The sequence below is a fragment of the Camelus ferus genome, chromosome 14, assembly GCF_009834535.1.
Source record: "Camelus ferus isolate YT-003-E chromosome 14, BCGSAC_Cfer_1.0, whole genome shotgun sequence".
NCBI lineage: Eukaryota > Metazoa > Chordata > Mammalia > Artiodactyla > Camelidae > Camelus > Camelus ferus.
Window position 1 is genome coordinate 13,253,311 of NC_045709.1, and position 21,097 is coordinate 13,274,407.

Here is a 21,097-nt window from a genome sequence, read left to right on the forward strand (position 1 = left end):
GTTTTAGTCAGGCAGCGCAAGCGCAGGCATAGATAGTAGGATGCCAGGTCCCAGCTGGCAGCTTGAGGCGGAAGCAAGGGCCCCGGGAGGCGGGAGAAGAGCGAAGCGGAAGTGGGCGGGGCGATGAGCGGGGCTGGAGGCGGGCGCTCTCCTAACTCGCTGAGGAAACCTGCGCGCGAAGCTTGATTGACGCTCAAGAAGTTGGAATCTTCACTGAGCTTTAGCGTCAGTGTTTTCTGCGTGTCCTGCAAAGTAATTCTGTTATTTCTCGTACTTTTTTCTTTCACATTTTAAATTTCGACAGAGACTTACCAAGTTGATTCTCGTCCTTTTTTTCTTTCACATTTTAAATTTCGACAGATAGGACACTTACCAAGTTGGTGAGAAAGACAAGATCCCAGCACTTGAGGAACTTGGCATCCAGTTGAGAAGTGGAATCCGTGAACAGATTTCAGCAGTTTGGTAAGTGGTGTAATAGAATTAAACCATGGAACTAGGTTGCCGATTATCGGCCACATCTATTCAGTTTAATAACAAACTTTGTGTCAGGCACTAAAGCTAAACCCTGGGTGTGCCGGGATGAGGAAGACAGGTAGGTGCCAACCCTCTAGGATCTAACAGTCCGAAGTTCTAGTGCGGGAAGAAGACTGTATGTCCTCTAAATTTTATTACAAGTCTAAGCACCTGCGTTTGGAGAATAAACATCCTCTTATGTTTATTAAGGTCTGTCATGCCGTTTTTAAGAAACAGTGCAGGGCATAGACAAAATGGAAAACAGGTAGGCCCTAAAATAGGGAGGAATGGTTAATATTTGGAATATTGTGTTTATTACGGAGAGATACCTAGAAAGGGAGTAGGGAAGCAGCTGTAGTGGGAGTGCAGAATACCAGTTTCATTTGCCATAATTTTGTGGCAGACTCCTCTTCTATGGTGACATCTCCACGCAATAGAGTGATGATTCTGACTGTAGGAAAGTAAGGCCTCAAAGTTCTCATAACAGTCGTCGTCTTACTCAATTTAAAAAATGTAGGTCTTGCCATATACAGAGAGAGGTAAAATTAAGTGGTTGGTAGTTTTGGGGATGGAGTTATAGTAATAGCTGGAACTGTGGGATTTGTTGTTATCACTAAGAATTTCGAGACTAGCAATAAGGAGAAAACTACTGATGGGCCTAGGGGTGAGCCAGAGGACTGCACTCAACTTTGAAGTCAATAGAGAGCCCCTGAAGTAATTGTCTATTGTTGTCTTGTTTAGCAACTCTAAGAGAGAACCTGGTGTCAGCTAGCCAAACAATAGATTTAGAGTGTAAGCCTACAGTCTCTATTTCTAAGAATATATATTATGTGTTTTTAAACAATATTTGCATCTTGATATTTATAGTTTTGTTTCTGTTTATGTATAAAAACTTGTGGAAAAATCCTGAAAAGAAGAGCATGTTTTGATTAGCATTTTTATGGTATGTATAAAAAGTAATGAAGACAGGAGTCAGTAGAACTTCAGTACTCACATAATGCTGCCTCTCAGAAAATATATTGATATAATATATTATATCAAAAGAACACTAGGAAAACATTGTGTTCCCAAAAGATATTGAACATCTATTCCTAAATGTTTAGAATTTGTTCTCACCTCTCTCCTCTCACTCTTCCCCATCAGTTAGCCTCCTAAGAGTCATGGTAAAATTTTTTTTTTTTTAATTGAAGTATAGTCTGTTTACAATGTTGTGTCAATTTCTGGTGTACAGCATAATGTTTCAATCATACATATACATACACATATTTTTTTCATGTTCTTTTTCATTATAGGTTACTACAAGATATTGAATTTAGTTCCCTGTACTATACAGTTTGTTTATCTATTTTATATATAGTAGTTAGTATTTGCAAATCTCTAACTCCAAATTTATCCCTTTCCACCCACTTCCGCCCAGCCTGGTAACCATAAGATTGCTTTCTGTGTCTGTGAGCCTGTTTCTGTTTTGTAAATAAGTTCATTTGTATCTTCTTTTTTTTTAGATTCCACATATGAGTGATATCATATATTGTTTTTCTTTCTCTTTCTGCCTTACTTGTTAGAATGACATACTCCAGGTCCACGCATGTTGCTTCAAATGGCATTATTTTATTATTTTTCATTACTGAGTAGTATTCCATTGTATAAATATACTACAGCTTCTTTATCCAGTCATCTGTTGATGGACATTTAGGTTGTTTCCATGTTGCCTATTGTAAATAGTGCTGGTATAAACATTGGGTGCATGCATCTTTTTTGAATTAAGTTTCCCTCCAGATAGATGCCCAGGAGTGGGATTGCTGATCGTATGGTAAGTGTATTTTTAGTTTTTTTTGAGGAATCTCCATACTATTTTCCATAATGGCTGCACCAACCTACATTCCCACCCAAAGTATAGGAGGGTTCCCTTTTCTCCACAGCCTCTCCAGCATTTATGGTTTGTGGACTTTTTAATGATAGCCATTCTGACTGGTATGAGTTGATACCTCATTGTAGTTTTGATTTGCATTTTTTTGATAGTGATATTGAACTCTTTTTTTTTTTATGTGCCTAATGGCCATTTTTATGTCTTCATTGGAGAATTGCTTGTTTAGATCTTCTGTCTACTTCTCCTTATTTTTGGATTGGGTGTTTGTTTTTTTGTTATTAAGTTGTATGTGCTGTTTATATATTCTGGAAATTAACCCCTTGTCACTTGCATCATTTGCAAATATTTTCTCCCATTCTGTAGGTTGTCGTTTTGTTTTACTTATGGTTTCCTTTGCTGTGCAAAAGCTTATAAGTTTAATTAGGTCCCATTTGTTTATTTTTGCTTTTATTTCTATTGCTTGGATAGACTGCCCTAGGAGAACATTGGTAAGGTTTGTCAGAGAATGTTTTGCCTGTGTTTTCTTCTGGATGCTTTATGGTGTCTTGTCTTATATTTAAGTCCTTAAGCCATTTTGAGTTGATTTCTGTGTATGGTGTGAGGGAGTGTTCTAACTTGATTGATTTACATGCTGCTGTCCAGTTTTCCCAACACCACTTGCTGAAGAGACTGTCTTTTCTCCATTGTATATTCTTGCCTCCTTTATTGAAGATTAATTGACTGTAGGTCTGTGGGTTTATATCTGGGCTCTCTACTCTGCTCCATTGATCCATATGTCTGTTTTTATGCCAATACCATGCTGCTTTGATTACTGTAGCTCTGTAGTAATTGTCTGAAGTCTGGGACGGTTATTCCTCCAGCTTCTTTCTTTTTCTTCTGTATTGCTTTGGCAATTCTGGGCCTTTGGTGATTCCATATAAATTTTAGGATTATTTATTCTAGTTCTGTGAAAAATGTCCTGGGTAGTTTGATAGAGATCACATTAAATCTGTAAATTGTTTTGGGTAGTATGGCCATTTTAACAATATTAATTCTTCCAATCCAAGAGCATGGAATATCTTTCCATTTATTTAAGTCATATTTAATTTCATTAATCAATGTTTTGTAGTTCTCTGCATGTAAGTCTTTCACCTCCTTGGTCAGATTTATTCCTAAGTGCTTTATTTTTTTGGATTTAATTTTAAAAGGAATTGTTTCTTTGCTGTTTTTCCCCTGATATTTCATTGTTAGTATGAAAAAGATGCGGTCACCGAGATAAGGAAACAACGTAAGTATTTGTCAGTGGATGAATGGATAAAGAAATTGTGAAATGTATGAATGGGTATGTATCTATATCTCACAACTATATATGTAACTATATATAGTTGTATATTTATAACATAACATATATAAAAACTATGTGATATGTTAATTAGCTTGACTGTACTAATCATTTTACTGTGTATATGTATATCAAATCATCATGTTGCTCACCTCATATATTCAATTTTTATTAAATTAAAAAATTTAACCACCCAGAGTGCTCATGAAATCTCCTGACTCCTAAAAGCCCACAGCAGACCAATTAAATTAAATCTCTGAGGACACAGGTCAGGTTAAAATAAAAGAATTGCATCCTAACTTGCCATATTATGAGTACATTACTCAGTTACCATTAAAATGTCAGTTATTTTCAATTTGATATTGTTGTTATTTGATATGTTAAAAATTATTTATAGCTCTCCATCATGCCTAACCAAAGCAAGAAATAGTCAATGATAATATCTCTTATATTTTTATAGCATTTTGTTCTTTTTAAAGTGTTTTACATTCACTGTCTTATTTGATGTCTAAGATAAAACATACAAAGCACTCAGGATGTGTATTATTCTCCTTGTAAAAAGTGAGAAAATGCCCAAAATAGATTTTGAATATTGACAAAACATAGTTATTGGTGTTTCTTTGCAAAATTTACCTAATTTGATCCTATACAAAATTTACTTTTAGTATTTACTGTTTAAAATGCAGATAATTGAGTGATAAATTCATTTGTTGAGCATCACAAGGAGTTCTTACTCAGGTTTTATTTCCCGGCATCTAGAACACTGCCTGGCCTGTAGCAGGTACTTAGTCAAAATTTGTTGAATGAATTAATGTTACTTTAAAAATGTTAGAGATTGGTAATGCTTCCAAATTGCAGTACTGTTTTTACATTCCATTAACTGCGGTCATAAGTGTTCTTAATGCAGTAGATTATACAGTTTGATTCTTGCTTTGTTCTTGTTTTAAGGCTTATCTACTCAAATGACAGACTGCTTGCTCAATTTACTGCTGCTAGTGAAAGCAGAGGTTAGAAAGGCTAATTAAAGATTCTTATCAAATATTATTAAATAAAGAAGCCATTTAAATAAAAAATGATGTGGCTCTCCTCACATGTTCCCATACCATTACTTCTGTCACGTATTTATTCTGAATCAGAGACCCTGCAGTAGAAATCTCATTAGTGATTTTTCTAAAATTATTTAATTCTTAGGGATGAGGAATTGCTCGTTGATACTAACTTTTCTTGTATGATGATGGTGTGTAAAGCAGACGTTGTGAACTGGTGACACGTGGCCCTGGGGAGTTGGGGTTGGTTCTGTACGGTGCAGCTAAGTGACTGTTACATTTGGTGTAGATACAAATGGTTCAGCACCTGTTGTCCTAATCACACTTTTGTGTTTTCCTTTGCTCCCCTGCAGTCATTTGAGCTTATGACCCTTTGTGTAAATGCTATGATTTAGGGAAAGCAACCCAGATGCCAGGCAAGCAGAGACCACCCCTGTAGCCCAAAGCACACCAGAATTATTGAAAGTAGCCAGTTTGGTAGTATGCCATTTCCCCAGTACTGCCTTGCCTTTCCCGCAGAAATCCCAACAAAGGCTCTGGCCAGGGCTTTCTCCCTCACTCCTCCTCCTGCCTCTTGACCAAAACCTGGTGCTTTCCACTTGGCTCTGTGTGGTTTGTGTGCCCCCTTCTATTGAGAAATGTATGTAATAAAAATCTTTCAATGGCATTAGACTCTTCATGTCGTCACTCAGTCATCTCTATAGATTTAAATCCCGTGGATACCACTTACATTATTTGGTAAATAGGTGAATTTATATTGTCTTTAGTAAAGGAATAACATAATTGATTACCTGGTAAAATTACCAAAATGGCTTTCTGGGTTAAGAAGGCATAATGTCAATAATCTCTAAGGCAGCCTCTAAATTTCCTTTGAAAACACTGATGAAGGCATTAAGCAAAGCATGAACAATGACTGCACAGTGGTAGGAATAAGCAAACTTAGCCTCCCAAGAATCTGAAGAACTAGATTAAACAAAAATGTCATTTTAGCCCTGAAAAGAAGATAATGCATTATGAAAAGGGGAAATTTTGAAAAAGAAAAATGATAAATTCTGAAAATAAAAATATAATGATTAAATTGAAATTTTAAAGGGCATGAAAAATAGAAATAGAAGCAGTTGGAATCATAATTAGTAAGCTAGAACTTCTGAGCATAATGGAACAACAGAAACCAGATCTACTCCCTTGCATTCCATGACTAGAAAACTAGATAAAATGTATGAGACAACTATTTTCAGGTATTGAAAAAAGGAGCAACTGAGAAAAGAAAAACAAATGAGATGAGTTCTATGAGTGCCACACCTTACTGCTCATGGGCCAGAGCACATGGAGAGGAACTCAAGCAGAACCCAGTGATTTCACTGGGCTCAGGAGACCAGAGATCAGAATTTAAGGAGTCACAGAGGAATAGAACTTTCAGGGCAGAAATCAGAGAGGGGAGAGCTGCAAAGAGAAAGTCTCTGAGATAGTCAGAGTCTTTCATTGAGTTTGATTTGCACACGTGTGAGAGGAAATTCCTGAAGGCTAGGGATAGAGGCAGAAGGGGTTGGAGCTGAAAAGCAGTAAAACCTGACAACCGCCAATGCACACGAAGAGCTGGAAATAATTTGTGTTTCCACCCACCAAGTGGGAAGCCCTTAATACACAGAACATCAGTTAGAATCTTCTAATGTGTTTATGCCTTAGTAGTAGTTCTATATTAACTATAGACTAGCTAGTGTACTTTATCCACACCAGCAAGCCTGAAAAGCAAGCCTTAAAACTTTCAACCTGATCCCAAGTAATTTAATTATGTATCATAATGTCACCCTTTATTATCTAAAGGAGCACAACAAAATCTAGCACCCAGAAGGTTCAGCATCCAATAAAAAACAGGCATTCAAAGAAGCAGAAGGAAAAATCAGTCATTAAAAACAGATCAAAATGACAGACATAATGGATTTGGCAGATGGTGATCTTAAACAGTTTTTATAATTATCTCTAAGTACAAGAGGATGGAGGAAAATATGAACATGATGGGAAGAGAAATGGAATATATAAAAAAGACCCAGAGGGAACATCTGGATGAAAATGATAATATCTAAAATGAAAATCTTACCAGTAATAATTAACTGATTAGACACTGCAGAAAATTTAGCAATAAAAACTCCCAAACGAAACACAGAAAAAAATGAATAAAACTCCAATGACCTCAGGGAAAATATTGAATATATTTGATTTATTAGAGAGAGGAGGATATGCAGAAGGTGATGGACACAAATATGTATTTGAAGAAATCATGACTGAAAAATGTTTCAAATTTGATGGCAAATTTAAGTACAGAAATTCAAGAGGTTTAATCAACCCAAGTAGAAGAAACATTAAAAAAAAATTCAACAAGGTACATAAAAATCAAATTGCTGAAAACCACTAATAAAGAAAAAAAATCATAAAAGTAATCAGAGGGGGGGAAAGGCACATTATATTCTGAGGAACAAGGACAAGACAGACAGCCCACTTCTTATCTGAAAGTCTGCAAGCCGGAAACTAGTAGAATGACATTTTTAATGTTCTGGAAGAAAAAAATCTGTCAGTCTAGAATTCTATAACTATAAACAGTATCTTTTCAAAAATGAAGATGAAGTAAAGATTTTTTGCAGATAAACAAAAGAGCTTTTGTGGCCAACAGTCCTGAATTAGAAGAAATAATAAAGTTCTTAATGGGCCAAAGTGAAAACATACCAGATACCAGAATGAAATTTGCATCTACACAACGGAATGAAAGTGCCAGCAGTGGTGATTATGCCAATAAATACACAAGACAGTTCATCTAATTTTTTAAAAGCTCTTTAAAAGATAATTATTCAAAGCAAAAATAATAAAAATGTCTTGTGGTGCTAAAACATATACAGAAATTATGTGTATGATAGCGCTAGGACAATGAGCATGAAGTTGGTGGGGAGCAGAAATGTTAATTGTAAGTCTCTTTCAATATAAGTAAATGATACAATATTAGTTTAAAGTAGACTATAAGTAAAAGATAAATATTGCAAACTTTAGAGTAGCCACTAAAACATAAAATAATTTTAATAATAAACGAATAATGGATATAAATAAAATAAAAATTCAGTCTGTCCCAAAGGAGGCAGGAAAAGAGGGGGAAAAAAAAATAAAGGACAGAAGTGACAAATGAAAAACAAGCAATAAGATGGTAGATTTACCCATTTTACCATGTTGATAATTACATTGAATGTAAATGTTCTAAACACATCAATAACCATGCAGAGATGAAGATAACCCTTCAATGAGAATAAAATGCAAAATTTTGGGCTAACTATACAGAAACTTGCTTAAGAGAATATATATTTCTTCATGTAAAGGAATTGCTAAATTCATGTGTAAGACTATATAGCCCCAAAACATGCCATTTAGCTCATGAATATGGTTTAAGCTTTTATTTGGGAAGAATTTACACAAATGTTAGAGAGTAAGAAATCTGAAAATTTGGAAGGAGTGAAGTTGTTATTTTGTTTTGTTATGATTTTCAGGATCATAATCTGTTAAGAATTGGGTGGTAATCATTTTTACAATTTTAGATTTTGCCTGTCGCTAAGCAGGAGAAAAAAGAAATAGTTCATCTGTTCCATTATTGGGATACTTTCCAGATACATTGAATTCCCAAGGCAAAGCTGTTGACTGAGAATAGCTTCTAAAATAGAAGTTTTTTGGACTATTGAGCATTTCTTGACCAGCTGCTTGGCAGCTAATGGGTGATAAATTCAAAGATTTGAGGATTTTTCCAAAGGACTTTTTTTGTAGCAAAGTAAACAGATTTAAACATTTGGCTTAATAGTGTAATTTAGACTAAATATATATGACACAAAATGAATTTTAATTGATTTTATATTCCACGGGCTGTGGAAGTGTGGTCTAGCAGTCTGAGATTAGAAATGCAAGCCAAAATTATTGAAATTCTTTGGCTATACACATTAATTGCTTTGCCTTCTAACACTTTTATTATTTTCTTTAAAAAATTTTTATCTTTCCTGAATATTACAGAATTTAATTTCTCAGTAGTTTATCTGCCCTGAAAATAGTCACCGTTCATAAAACACATGCATGGTTGTTTTCTCTCATATTGTAAATGATATCCTCAATGTAATTCTTACTTGATTTTTTTGTTCTTCCAGAAAGCATAAGAAGTTAGAAAACTTTAAATATTTTAGATGTCTTCTGTGATTTCTTCTTTCTCTCTCTTTTACAAATTTAAATATCAGTGTTTCTGATAAGTTCAGATCAAAGAAGGAAGAACGGAAACAGGACAGGAAGCCATCATTAAAGATACAAAATACAAATAGATTTAAATGAGTAGCGACTAGCATAATTATTTGCTAACTTTTCCCCTAACTGCTAACAAGGCATAATGGCTAGTGAGTGTTTGTCTTCCAAAAACACTCTTACTATTTCTTAGTACATGAGAAATTCTGGCTTGAAGTTTCTGACTTCTGTTTAATGTCTAGTTATGGCTGAATTAAAGAATAAAGTTGCTAAATTTCTCTTCCATGCTGTACTGAATATGACCTTTGGAGCCAGACAACTAGTTTTCAAGTCCTATCTCGAGTGCAGGAGTTTTCAAAATGTACTAGCAGTCACATGAAACCTATCTAAGAATAATGCTGTAAGAAAAATGTTGAAGACATTTAGATATGGGCAAGGTAAAGTTAATTTTATTTACTTTGTTGATTCATAATTTACATGTGAAATGTATAGATTTTAAGTGTACAATTCAATTAGTTTTGGTAAATATATACATGAAACTAGCGCTCATATAGGGATATAGAAAATTTCCATCACTCCGGAAACTTCCTTTGTTTTCCTTTTCAGCCAATTCATCTCACCCAGAAGCAAACATTAACATTTTGAGATCATCAGCATAGCTTAGCCTCTGTTGTTGTAAAATTCATATAATTGGAAATATAATAAGTTATCTTTTGTGTCTGGTTTCTTTTGTTCTGTATAATGATTAATCCATGTTATCAGCGTATTGCTGAGTAGTATTCCATTGTTTGGATATACATGATTTGTTTATTTTTTTGTTCATTTGGGTTGCTTCCATTTTTTTGACTATTATAAGTAAGGCTGCTATAAACATTTTTTTACAAGTCACTTTGGTTGTATATATTTTATATATCCTGAATTGGAATTGCTGGATAGCTGTATGTTTAGGCTTAAAATAAATTGCCTAAGAGAATTCCAGAGTGATACTACGTTTTACAATTCCATTAGCAACATATGAAGTTCCAACTGTTTCTTCCCCTCCTAAATACGTGGCATTGTCATTAAAAAGAAACTAGCCATTCTAGTGGTTGCATAGTGGTAACTTACAGTGGTTTTAATTTGTATTTTCAGGATGACTTATGGTGCTTAGCATTTTTTCATGTGCTTATTTTCAGTTACATATCCACATTAGTGAAATGTCTTTTCAGATCTTTTGCCTATTACTTTGTTGGGTTATTCAAGTCCATTTTTTTCCTTATTTTAGCACTTTTTAACCTGGTATAAGAAATCATTGCCTAATCCAAAGTCATGAGGATGTTCTCTTGTATTTCCTTAGAAGCCTAATAATTTTAGCTTTTACATTTAGGACCATAATCAGTCTCAAAGCAATTTTTGTAAGTGGCTTAAGGCCAAAGTCTAGGTTAGATGTTTTTACATAGAGATATCAAATTGTTCTAGCAAGATTTGCTGAAAACAAAACAAATGAAAAGAAAAAAAAAAAAAAAGCCAGCCTTCCCCCATTGTACTACCTTGGCAACATGGTTGAAGATCAGTTGAGTACATGTGGAGGTCTCCTTGAGGTCTCTCTAGCCCGTTCATTTGCCTTTGTATCTGTCCTGATGCCAGAGCCACACAGCCTTGATTACTATAGCTTTAGAGTAATTCCCAAAATCAGGTGATGTAAGTATTCCAGTTTTCTTTTTTTCTTTTTCAAAATTGTGTTGTCTATTCTAAATACTTCGGATGTAAATTTTTGAATTAGCTTGGATATTTCAACAAATTTTCGCTGGGGTTGTGTAGTTGCTAGAAGAATGAAGGAAGGCTTGCATCTTAATAATATTGAGTCTTCCAATCCATGAACATGGTATAGTTCTCCATTTGTCCATATTTACAATTTCTCTGAGAATTATTTTGTAGTTTTCAGTATAGAGAGCTTTCACATTTTTGTTAATTTATTCCTAGATATTTTGTTTTGCTGTTGTTTTATATTTTATTAGTTTAATTTAATTTCTGGGTGTTTTTTGCTAGCAAATAAAAATACGATTGTTCTTTGTATACTGTGACTTTGCTAAAGTTGCCTGTTAGTTCTAGTAGTGTTTGGTTTTTGTTTTTTTTTTTGATAGGTTCCTTGTGATTATTTTTATAAACACCAAGTTCTTTTGTGAATATAGTTTTGCTTCTTACCTTATGACTTTTATGCCTTTTTTTTTCTTTTTGAAAAATTTTATTGGCTAGGACCTTCCATAACATGGTAAATAAAAATACTAATGGTGGGCTTTCTCACCTTGTTCTCAGTCTTAGGGGGAAAAAGTCAGTATTTCACCATGAACTTTAATATCAGCTATAAGCATTTTGCAGATATATATATTATATATATATATAATACATATTTTTTTTTTACCTGAAACAGCTGTATGTTTTTAATCTAAAGATTAGGCATACAGAAAACATTTATTCCCATTTAAAAAATAACCCAATTGATGACATTTCCCCTTCTGTTCCTATGTGAGGAAATTTTTTTTCTTGAATAGGTGTTGCTTTTTCTGCCTCCACTGAGATAATCCAGTGATTTTTCTTTTGTTCTATTAAGCTGCTGAATTATATTAATTTTCTAATGTTGAATCTGTTTCTCATTCCTAAGAAAACCTCTACTTGGTTATGAGGTAGCACTCATTTTATTATTGTTTGATTCAGCTTGCTCACATTTTGTTAAGGATAACTGCGTTCTTGTTCATAAAGTAAATTGGTTAGTAATTTTCTCTTCTTACAATGTTCTTGTTAGGTTTGGTGTCAGAACTTTTCTGGCACTCACAAAACGAGTTAAGAAGTGAGAGTGCACGTTAAACATTGAGGTAGTGGTAACAAAGCCACATATATGTCTTATTGGACATCCAATTCATTTTGGTTTTGTATTTTGATGATTATGTGTTTTGAAAATCCAAAATTTCAAAGATACATTAAGTAAACTCTTTATATTGTGCAATATAATCCAAACACTTTTTTCTCTAGTATAAACAAATATCTTTTTTTTTAACTATTAAGAAGTTAGGTGTTGTTTAAGAAAACAAATACATTTGAACACTGTCTGAAATATGATGACATCTGAAAACATGCCTTGGACTGCTGTTTAATATGTAAATCTTAATCTGTGAGTTTTCTGAATATAATAATATTAGATTGATAAGAACTAGGCAGCGAGAGGATTTATGACAGAGCAGATTCACGGACTCTGCATTCATTTCAATGTGTGTTCCATCCTGGCACCTCCCCTGACCAACTGGATTGAGAGCTAGCATTTTAAGTACTCTTAATTCATATAGTCCTGTAGTAAATAGATACCTGCACCTCTCTTCATCCAAAATGGCAGTCTGGGAATCTGAAGATAAATACAGAATGTCGGTAATAAGGATGAATATGGCAGATGTAAAACAGATACTATATATATATGTGTGTGTGTGTGTATATGTATGTATATGTATATATATATATACACACACACACATAGAAGTGTAGACATTATAGAAGCAAGCCAATTTGAAGTTTTAAATAGAAGCAGTTAACATAGTGAGATTCTACATTGCTTATTGATGGAAAATGCCTAGTTTTGCTTTAATATACTCTGAATAAGCCATACATAGTTTATAAAAAAGAACCAGAATTTGAAGTTTTCGATATCCAGGGAAAAGCAAATGAGAGAACTGACTGTGTGACTTAATCATTCATATTCAATCACATTATTCCTTTGTTTTTCTCATTCAAACAATAAATAGCATGTGAACACTTGCTATGCTCAGTTTCTGGGCTGCAATTATTAAAACACACAAACACACAAATAGAAACAACACAAACTTCTCTTTATTTTAGGTTCCTATCAAGGAAGTTCTTGAGCAAACTCACTACTTGGCTTCCTATACATTTGGAATAAGATGTTATAAAAGAGTTTTATATGCGAAGAGGGTGGAGAGAACAGAAAAGTTCTGACAGAGAAAGAAACTTATGTCCAGAAGCTTTGATTTTTCATCATTGCACTGAATGTAGGAGTATTATTAATTCTTCACCTGTTAATGTAATTGTATTGGATAGAGTATATATACTGTTACAGTATAGTTTTTTCTAGTCTTTCAGATCATAGACCCTAAAAAGAATGTTAAAACTATGTATTACACATCTGTTTGTAGCATGATTCTCAAATGAAAATCAGAATGTTTTAGGTAAGGTTCCTGGCCTTAAAAAATTACTACTAGTTAAAGATTCAAAACATACACCTTAAATGTAGAATAAAACATGGCTTTTAAAATGATGAGCTAGTTATCATAGTTTGACATTAGAGTATCTCCCTCACCTTTTCCCACTTCCTGAATTGCCTTTTTTCCCTTTCTGTTCACATTTACTTGTGAAATTGTTTCCATCAATCAAATTGAGAAAGGTGACTGTCACTCTGAAAACGGTTCTAGTGCCTTCTATCAGAAGTTGCTGCCTCCAAAAAAAGCCTTTCTTGACAATATAAATGTAAGTGCATCCATCTCCCTTTCTTTTCTGCACCTTCAGTCTCATTTTTTTTCCAGTCCCTATCCTCAGTCTGCAAGTGTTCTCAGATCTCTTTTGTTCTTAAAATTTTTTTGTTCCTAAGAAAAAAATTTGTTCTTGAAAAAACTCCCAGAACATGCTTTTTGCTTGCTTTCTCCTTACAATTTCTCCCACTTATTGCCCAAAGTCTTTAAAGAGTGCCATATTCTTGCTAGTTCCATTTTCTCTCTCTTCGTTAATTATTCAGCAAGTGTGTGAATTTCATTCTAGCCACTGTGTTGAAACTCTTCTCTTGAAGTACAATGATCTATTTTACTTACGACTTCTGCAGGTACAAGTGACAGAAGCTATATTCATCCTAGACAGAAACTATATTCATTTGTTGCAAATAAAAAGTATATTTACCTTAAAAAACAAATAAAGCAAACAAACAAACAAATTAAAAAAAAAACAACCTACAAAGCTGAAGTTACCATCAGAGTTAAAATGTGTCCCTCTCAGAAAATCTTTCTGCTGTGGCAGGGTGACCCCTGCCATATCACAATTTACAAGTCTTTTTGCAATTTTCAAGTCCCAGAGAATGAAGAAGTCTCATTCCTGATAGCTACTGCTATCATGTATGAGGGAGAATCCCATTGGTTCAACTCAGATTGTGTGTGCTTCTGAATAAATTGCTGGGACCAGTGGCATGCTTTTAGGGTTGAAGTGAGAGATGGAGTAACTCCTACTTAGAACCACATGGATCGATCAGAATCACTATGTCATGTGGGTCACCGAAGAAAGCGATATGTGGTAGGGGTGGGGAATTTATGTCTCGTATTCCTACTGAGAGCCCAGGTCTCAGCGTCACCTTTAATCTCTGTCCAGCACTCAAACCATTGACCAAATTTACCTTCTTGGAAACATTCTCCATTTGTTTCTATGACAAGAAGATTTTTGGTTTTCTTCCTCTTTAACACATAGAAAATATCTGAGGGTTTATTTGTACATTCTCTATTTTTTTTTTGTCTCTGTCTAAAGTTATCTACACCACATTTCTATTATCAACTCAATGTAATTAACTGCCAAATTTGAACAATTCTGTGTTTGCCAAAGGCTAGAAAGTCTCCTAGGCTCTTCAAACCCAGAGTTATCAAAACAAAATTCAGAATCTCTTCTAATGTTTGCCTCTTTTCTATATTTTCTTATCTTATTGAGAAGAGTTTCCAAACATTCAGTAAGAAATTTTCAAGCAGTCTTAGGAATACTCTTCCTTTACTTTGAGGTCATTAACCTTATACATCTGTGCCTAGCAATGTTACATGAGCTTTTTTTTTTAAATAGAAGGATAAGTAGTTTTTAAAACATATAAAAGCGATTTGTGACAAGGAGTGGAGGATGTTCTAGGCAAACTAATCAGCATGGATAAAGATACTGAATTATTCATTATGCTCAGAGAATTACAATTACTCCATATGACTAAATCATGGGCTGCTTGTGGTTGAGGCCAAAAAGACAGGCATGGAGCTAAACTGATGATCCGTGCCTGTTACACTAATGAGGCTGAGGTTTATTCTGCAGGCAGTACAGGATGAATGTGATAAGAAAGTGTTATTTAGATTTCATCTCTTAGGATACCTTATAACAGCCTTATAACAGAGTATGACTCCCGATTACTCCCTCCCATCCTGTGGAGCATTGATGTCATTCATTTCACCTCTCCATATTCCATAATTACCTAATACATTGTTATTTTTCTCTGTTACTTTACACAGTTATTTTTAGATCAGTGAAGAATAAAGAGATGCTATTTTTGCCTTTTCCAGTATGCTTCCGTTCTTTATAAAGATCAAAGTTTTTGACCAAGTTTTCCTTCTGCCTGAAGAATTTCTTTGCACATTTCTTGTGGAGCAGGTTTTGAGTAATGAATTTCCAAGAAAGTCTTTATTGTCCTTCATTTTGGGAAAAATAATTTCCATGAGTATAGAATTCTAGGCTATTGATTTTTTTCTTTAATGCTTCAAATGTTTTGTTTATTTTCTTCTTGTTGGCGTGGCTTCTGCTAAGAAATTGGCTGTAATTTTTGACCCTTGTTTTTATTTACATGAAGTATTTTTCTTCTCTGGTTTCTTTCAATATTTTACCTTGCCTTTGATTTTCTGCTATTTGATTCTGATATGTTTAGGTGTTTAAAATTTTTTGTTTGTTTATTTTGTATTTGTCTTGCTTGGTGTTTTCTGTATTTCTTAGATCTGTGGTTTGGTGTCTGTCATTGAGTTTTGGAAAGTTCTCAGCCATTATTGCTTCAACTCTTTCTTTCACTCTGTGCTCTCTTTCTTCTCCTGGTATTCTGGCATTCTAATTATATCTATGGTATGTATATCTTTTGAAATTACAAATCTTGGCTCTTGGATGGTCTGTTCTGTTTTCATTATTTTCTTTTTGCGTTGACCTATCTTCAAGCTCACTGGTTTTTTTTTCCTCTGGTGAATCTACTGCTAAACCCATAAAAAGCATTCTGCACTTCTGTTACAATGTTTTAATTTTGAATATTTTCTTTGATTTTTCTCTTAGAGTTACCATTTCTGTTTACTTTACCCATATGTTCTTGCACATTGTACTTTTGTGTTTGCGATCTAAATTTGGAAGTCAATATGAATAGTGTGAAAGTCAAGGAGGTAGATAAGTTTTGTTAGGACAAGAGTGAAGACAGAGAGAAGAGGACTTAGAACAAAGCAATGCAACCTATCACATTTAGAGATCAGACAGAAGAGAAGCTGCCTGAAGGTACTGAGCGGAGATATTTAGAGAGGTGGTGGGAGAATGACTCAAGCTGGGTGCCACAGAAGTCAAGCTAAAGGCAGGAAAATATTGACAAATATGTCAAATGTTGTTAATAAGTTCAGAAGAGATTTGTAAGTGCTTCACTGAATGGCAGCTTGAAGATCATTGGTGAGGCTAACAAGAGATGTTCCAGTGGAACGGTGGGATCAAAAGTCACATCGGAGAAGACTGAAGAGCAAATGAGATGCGAGAAAAGGAAGGAAAAACAGTAACTGTGCAGCCAACTCCAAAAGTTCTCCTTTGGAGGGGAGTAGAAAGGTAGGAAAATAGCGAGGAATGTATATGGGCTCATGAATTTTGTTTAAAGAGGGAAGTGTTACAGAATTTCTGAATCCTGGAAGGGATCAAGTAAAGAGGAAGAACTTAAGAAGCAAGACAAAAATATGTGGGCTCTTGAGAGAGAATGAGATTATGGAACCAAAGATGGCAGGTGGAGAGATTTTCTTTTGATGGAAAGAATACTAATAAAAACATCATAATTAATGGAACAAAATTGATTACAGTTTGCAGGGTTCAGTATACTCTAAAAATAGTTCATATTCCTTAAGGAAGGAGGTTGGATGGGGGCTAGCTTGTTGTAAGGAAGCCAGTCATAGTTAAAGAGCTGAGATAGTTGTGCTCCTGAACTAGAAATCGAGAAATTTGGAAATTTAAAATTTATTATGACATCAGGACTTCAGTGTTCGATGTTTCTACTTCATCTCAACACCGGGAGTTCTTTAGTATTTTTTGAGCATCTGCTGTATGCCCCATCTTGGATGATAGCTAGATACTTATTTTGGCCTGCTTACAGCTTACAGCAGCCAGAAAGCAGAGCTATTGATCACCTTATTTTATGGAAGAACAAAATGTGGTAAAGAGACAATAAGTTACCTAAGGTTGTCGGGTTAAAAGGAGGCCAAGAGGATCTAAAAATGAATGTGTGCATGATTTCAGCTCCCCTTCTGGATTGCAGGAGTGTTGAAAAACAGAAATATATCATAATCAGTCAAGTGCTTTGCACTCTTTTCTGAATAAAGTCCCATTATGTGTTTAGGATGATTTTTTAAAATATGATAATAGTGGAGCTATCATATATATCTTGAAAATTTATGTAACTGGAAACAGGAGTAAAAAAGAAATTTATCTGCAAATATTCAGTATTTCTCACAGAATTTGCATGGATCCAACTTTATTTTCCAGAGCCATCCCTCCTCCTGTTCACAGCCATCTGGTTTCCTTCTACATGCTGCTATCTCAGTAAAGCTAAAGGAACACACTGAGCTTCTGGGAGCAAATCAATGTCTCATTATCCTTAATGTGTGAAGACGAGACTACTGACAACGATCGCAGTCTTTGTCTGCTGAGAGGGTTGAAAACTCGTGTTTACATAACAGAAAATGTTTTCATATAGAAGAGAAGCGATGGGCGTACATGGCTGTGGATGCTGTGTCTTAAGATGGGAACTACACTTCCTCTCAACATGTAAACTTAGCATTTCTGTATGTAGAGGGCTGGGGGTCTGTTGCTGAGAATATGGGGGGAATTGAAAGAGGTGTGTATTTATCAAATTCTTCAGAGTGTTTGATAGAATCTGGGGGAATTTATAGATAGGAAAATAAAAGCAAGGAGGGAAAGATGTGCACAGAGTAAGTCCCACTTTTCCTTCCTCCCTTCCTCCCTCCCTTCCTCCCTTCCTTCCTTCCTTCCTTCCTTCCTTCCTTCCTTCCTTCCTTCCTTCCTTCCTTCCTTCCTTCTATCAGTACCCACTATGCCAGGCACTGTTGAAGATACCATTGCTAGACCAGTGGAAAAAAGAGATAAGGTTCCTGTTCTCCTAGAATATACATTCTAGTGGAGGAAGACATAATAAAAAAATTTTTAAAAATGAGAAGATGCTGGTGGTAAGTACCATGCGGAGAGGCAAAGTAAGTCACTGTGATTGAGTATGACTGGGTGACTATGCTATTTTGATGGTTAAGAAAGACTTCTCTGAGGAGGTGACATTTAAGTAAAGAATGCACTTACAGGAATACCTCAGCTATGCACAAATTAGGTGGAAGAGTGTTTCAGGCAGAGAAAAGCACCAGTGCAAAATTCTGAACAAATTTTGGAGCTGGGAAGGATAGAGAAGATAAGTGAAGATGCCCATAGCTTGTAGATACTGGGTAGATGGGATGAGATGAAGTTAGAAACGTTGGCAGGGACCAGATCTCATGGGGCTCTACAGGACAGAGTAAGATGTCTGCTTTTTTTTTTTTTTCTCTGTGTGCATAACAAACCTATTGGACAGTTATAAGTAGTCAAAGAAGGTAATCTGATTAACTCTGGGAGATATATGTAGAATGAGTTCTTAGGAAGCAGGAATAAAAGCAAAAAGAACCTAGGAAAGTCTCACACACTTACCTTCATATAGTGGAACTGTATGTAAATTTTTACAGAAATTTTTTGAAAAGATTATTCTGCTAAAGATAAAACATGGTCACAAAAAAATCACAATTCTGGTCTATATCAACAGTATATAAAATTATTAAAACATTGATCAGGCCACCCAAATATGTCCTGCTTTGCATTCCCATGGGTGTCTAAGTAGTTCTCAGGATCAGATACATGAATATTTGCTAAGTTGGTCCACAGTATTCACACTGTTATCATAAAATCTCCAGTTCTCTGTATTTCTTAGATGCATCATAAATTTCCATTTGTTCCCTTGCCTGAGGCTGTTAATACTTTAGTGACATGATTTTAAGAATGTCAGTGTGCAGTACACACTGTATGGCCTCAGGAAATTGTGCCCAGCTGTAAAAAGGTGTAGGCTATTACATTTTTGTAATTCATAGTGAGACTCTTCTATTTTGTAAGAATGCCTACCGAGAAATGTCTTTGTTTAAGACACATGGACACCTGGAGTTTGAAAAAACATAACAAATCTGGAAACTGGAGCCAGAAGAAAATATGTTTTGGATATTGTTAGAATTATATAATAATTGTAAGAGATGAAAAATATTTTTAGGCTTTTCTTTTATGTTTATCCTTGACAATCAGCAAACATTTAATCATTGCCAACTATAATAATAAGCAAACATTTACTGAATATTCACTATGTACCAGACACTGGTTTTGTAGTCATTATCCTAATTAATTTTCCTAACATTGTGCTTCTAACCACTATTCTAATCCCGGTCTGCCAATCATGTGCTGTATGCTCTAAGATGTCAAGAATAAATGAAGTTGTCAACCTTACTGAGCTCATACTCCGTCAAACAGATGATAATTACATTGCATTTTGCAAATACTCTAATAGCTTTCTATAGCAAGGATCTGGGTTTGAGTTTAGTATATTCCATGGCTGGTTCATGAATGTTTGAAAAATCTGGGAAAATAGAACAAATCTGACAGAAGTTACTATGCATGGGAGATTTGGGATTTTTAACCTAGGGAGGACAGAAGCATGTGTGCGTGGATGCTTGTAGGAAAGAATAGAGCAGTAGAGTGGGATAGTCTAGTGTGTGTTCAACATCCAACATCATGAGTTAGAGATGAGCTTTGTGGAGAGACATGTCATAGACAGAGGGAAAAATCTACATTAACAAGGAGCTTAATGAGCCAGGAACAAAGAAGGGAAGCTTTTGAGTCGAATGACAAAGATATTTGAATACACAAAGGCTGTTGGTAGACCCCATGCTCAAGGCTGCTGCTAAGAATTAGAAGAGAGAACTCTTGAAGGACTTAGATGCAGTAGAACTATCCCTGTTCAACTTTCTTCCCATCCTTGATCACATAATTAGGGAAGGCAGGAAGGGAACCTTGTGAATCACACATCGGCTTTCTGGGAAAGCAGTGTTTGCTGTTAGAAAGTGGTCACTAACTTTCTCTTTTCTCCTTGTGGGAAGGGAGGAAGAAAGGGATACTTTTTTCCATCTTAGCAATTCCACACTCTCCTCCCAAGCCAAGCACAGGACGCTTCTAGTTAATCATTCACAGATTTGGGGAGTTTGTGTGAAAATCTGCAGGTCCATTCTGGAAGAGAGGGTACTTATGGGAATGACAGCTAATCCAGGCAGAGGATAGAGGTGAAAGAAGGGAATCTGGTAAGGTTTCATGGATAATATGCCTAAACTCCTCTTGAAACGCGAGTTTAAGGTGTCCGGGTGATAAACAGAGAGGACATATCCAGCAGGGAGAATGGTTTGGCTACAGCAGTGAAATTACCGGGCAGTTAATCTCCAGGAATTTAATGTAGATCAAAAGAGAAGAAAGGATGGGTGGCAAATCAGAGACTGAAGAATGAGGGGTGTTCACATCATGACAGACCTTACATGCTGCACCAAAAGTTTTGAATTTTCTCATACAGAATAGGGTCACAACAGATTTCCTTCTTTGTAATTATTTTGGCAGAAGTTTTGAGACTAGGTTAGTGTAGGAACTATTAACCCAGGGTCCAGGAACTGCTAGGAGGATTAAGAATGGGATTCATGGATATATGATTATTTTTAAATCGTAGGCAAATTGTCCTGTGTAAGAGCATATGTACATTTTTTGTAGACCGAGTAAATGTTCCTATGCTCATCAGAGAAAAAGACTCACTGGATTAAGGTGAATGCTTTGAGAGTCAAGGAGACACTTTAGGTGGCTGTTACCATAATAGAAGAAATAAATGATCAGGGTCTAAACTAAACAAATGAAAATATGGAGTGCCTTTTTGGGGGAGAGAGACTTGACAAGGTAGCAGATGAAGGATGCCAGTTTTGACACACTGAATTT

General features: G+C 35.1%; 1 long non-coding RNA gene across 1 annotated transcript; it reads left to right on the forward strand.

The window, feature by feature from the left end:
- Positions 1-141: 141 nt before the first annotated feature.
- On the forward strand, positions 142-20,665 carry LOC116668555. The gene is made up of 3 exons (XR_004325691.1): positions 142-252; positions 361-462; positions 17,537-20,665. It is a non-coding gene; the product is annotated as an uncharacterized LOC116668555 (long non-coding RNA).
- The last annotated feature ends 432 nt before the right edge of the window (positions 20,666-21,097 follow it).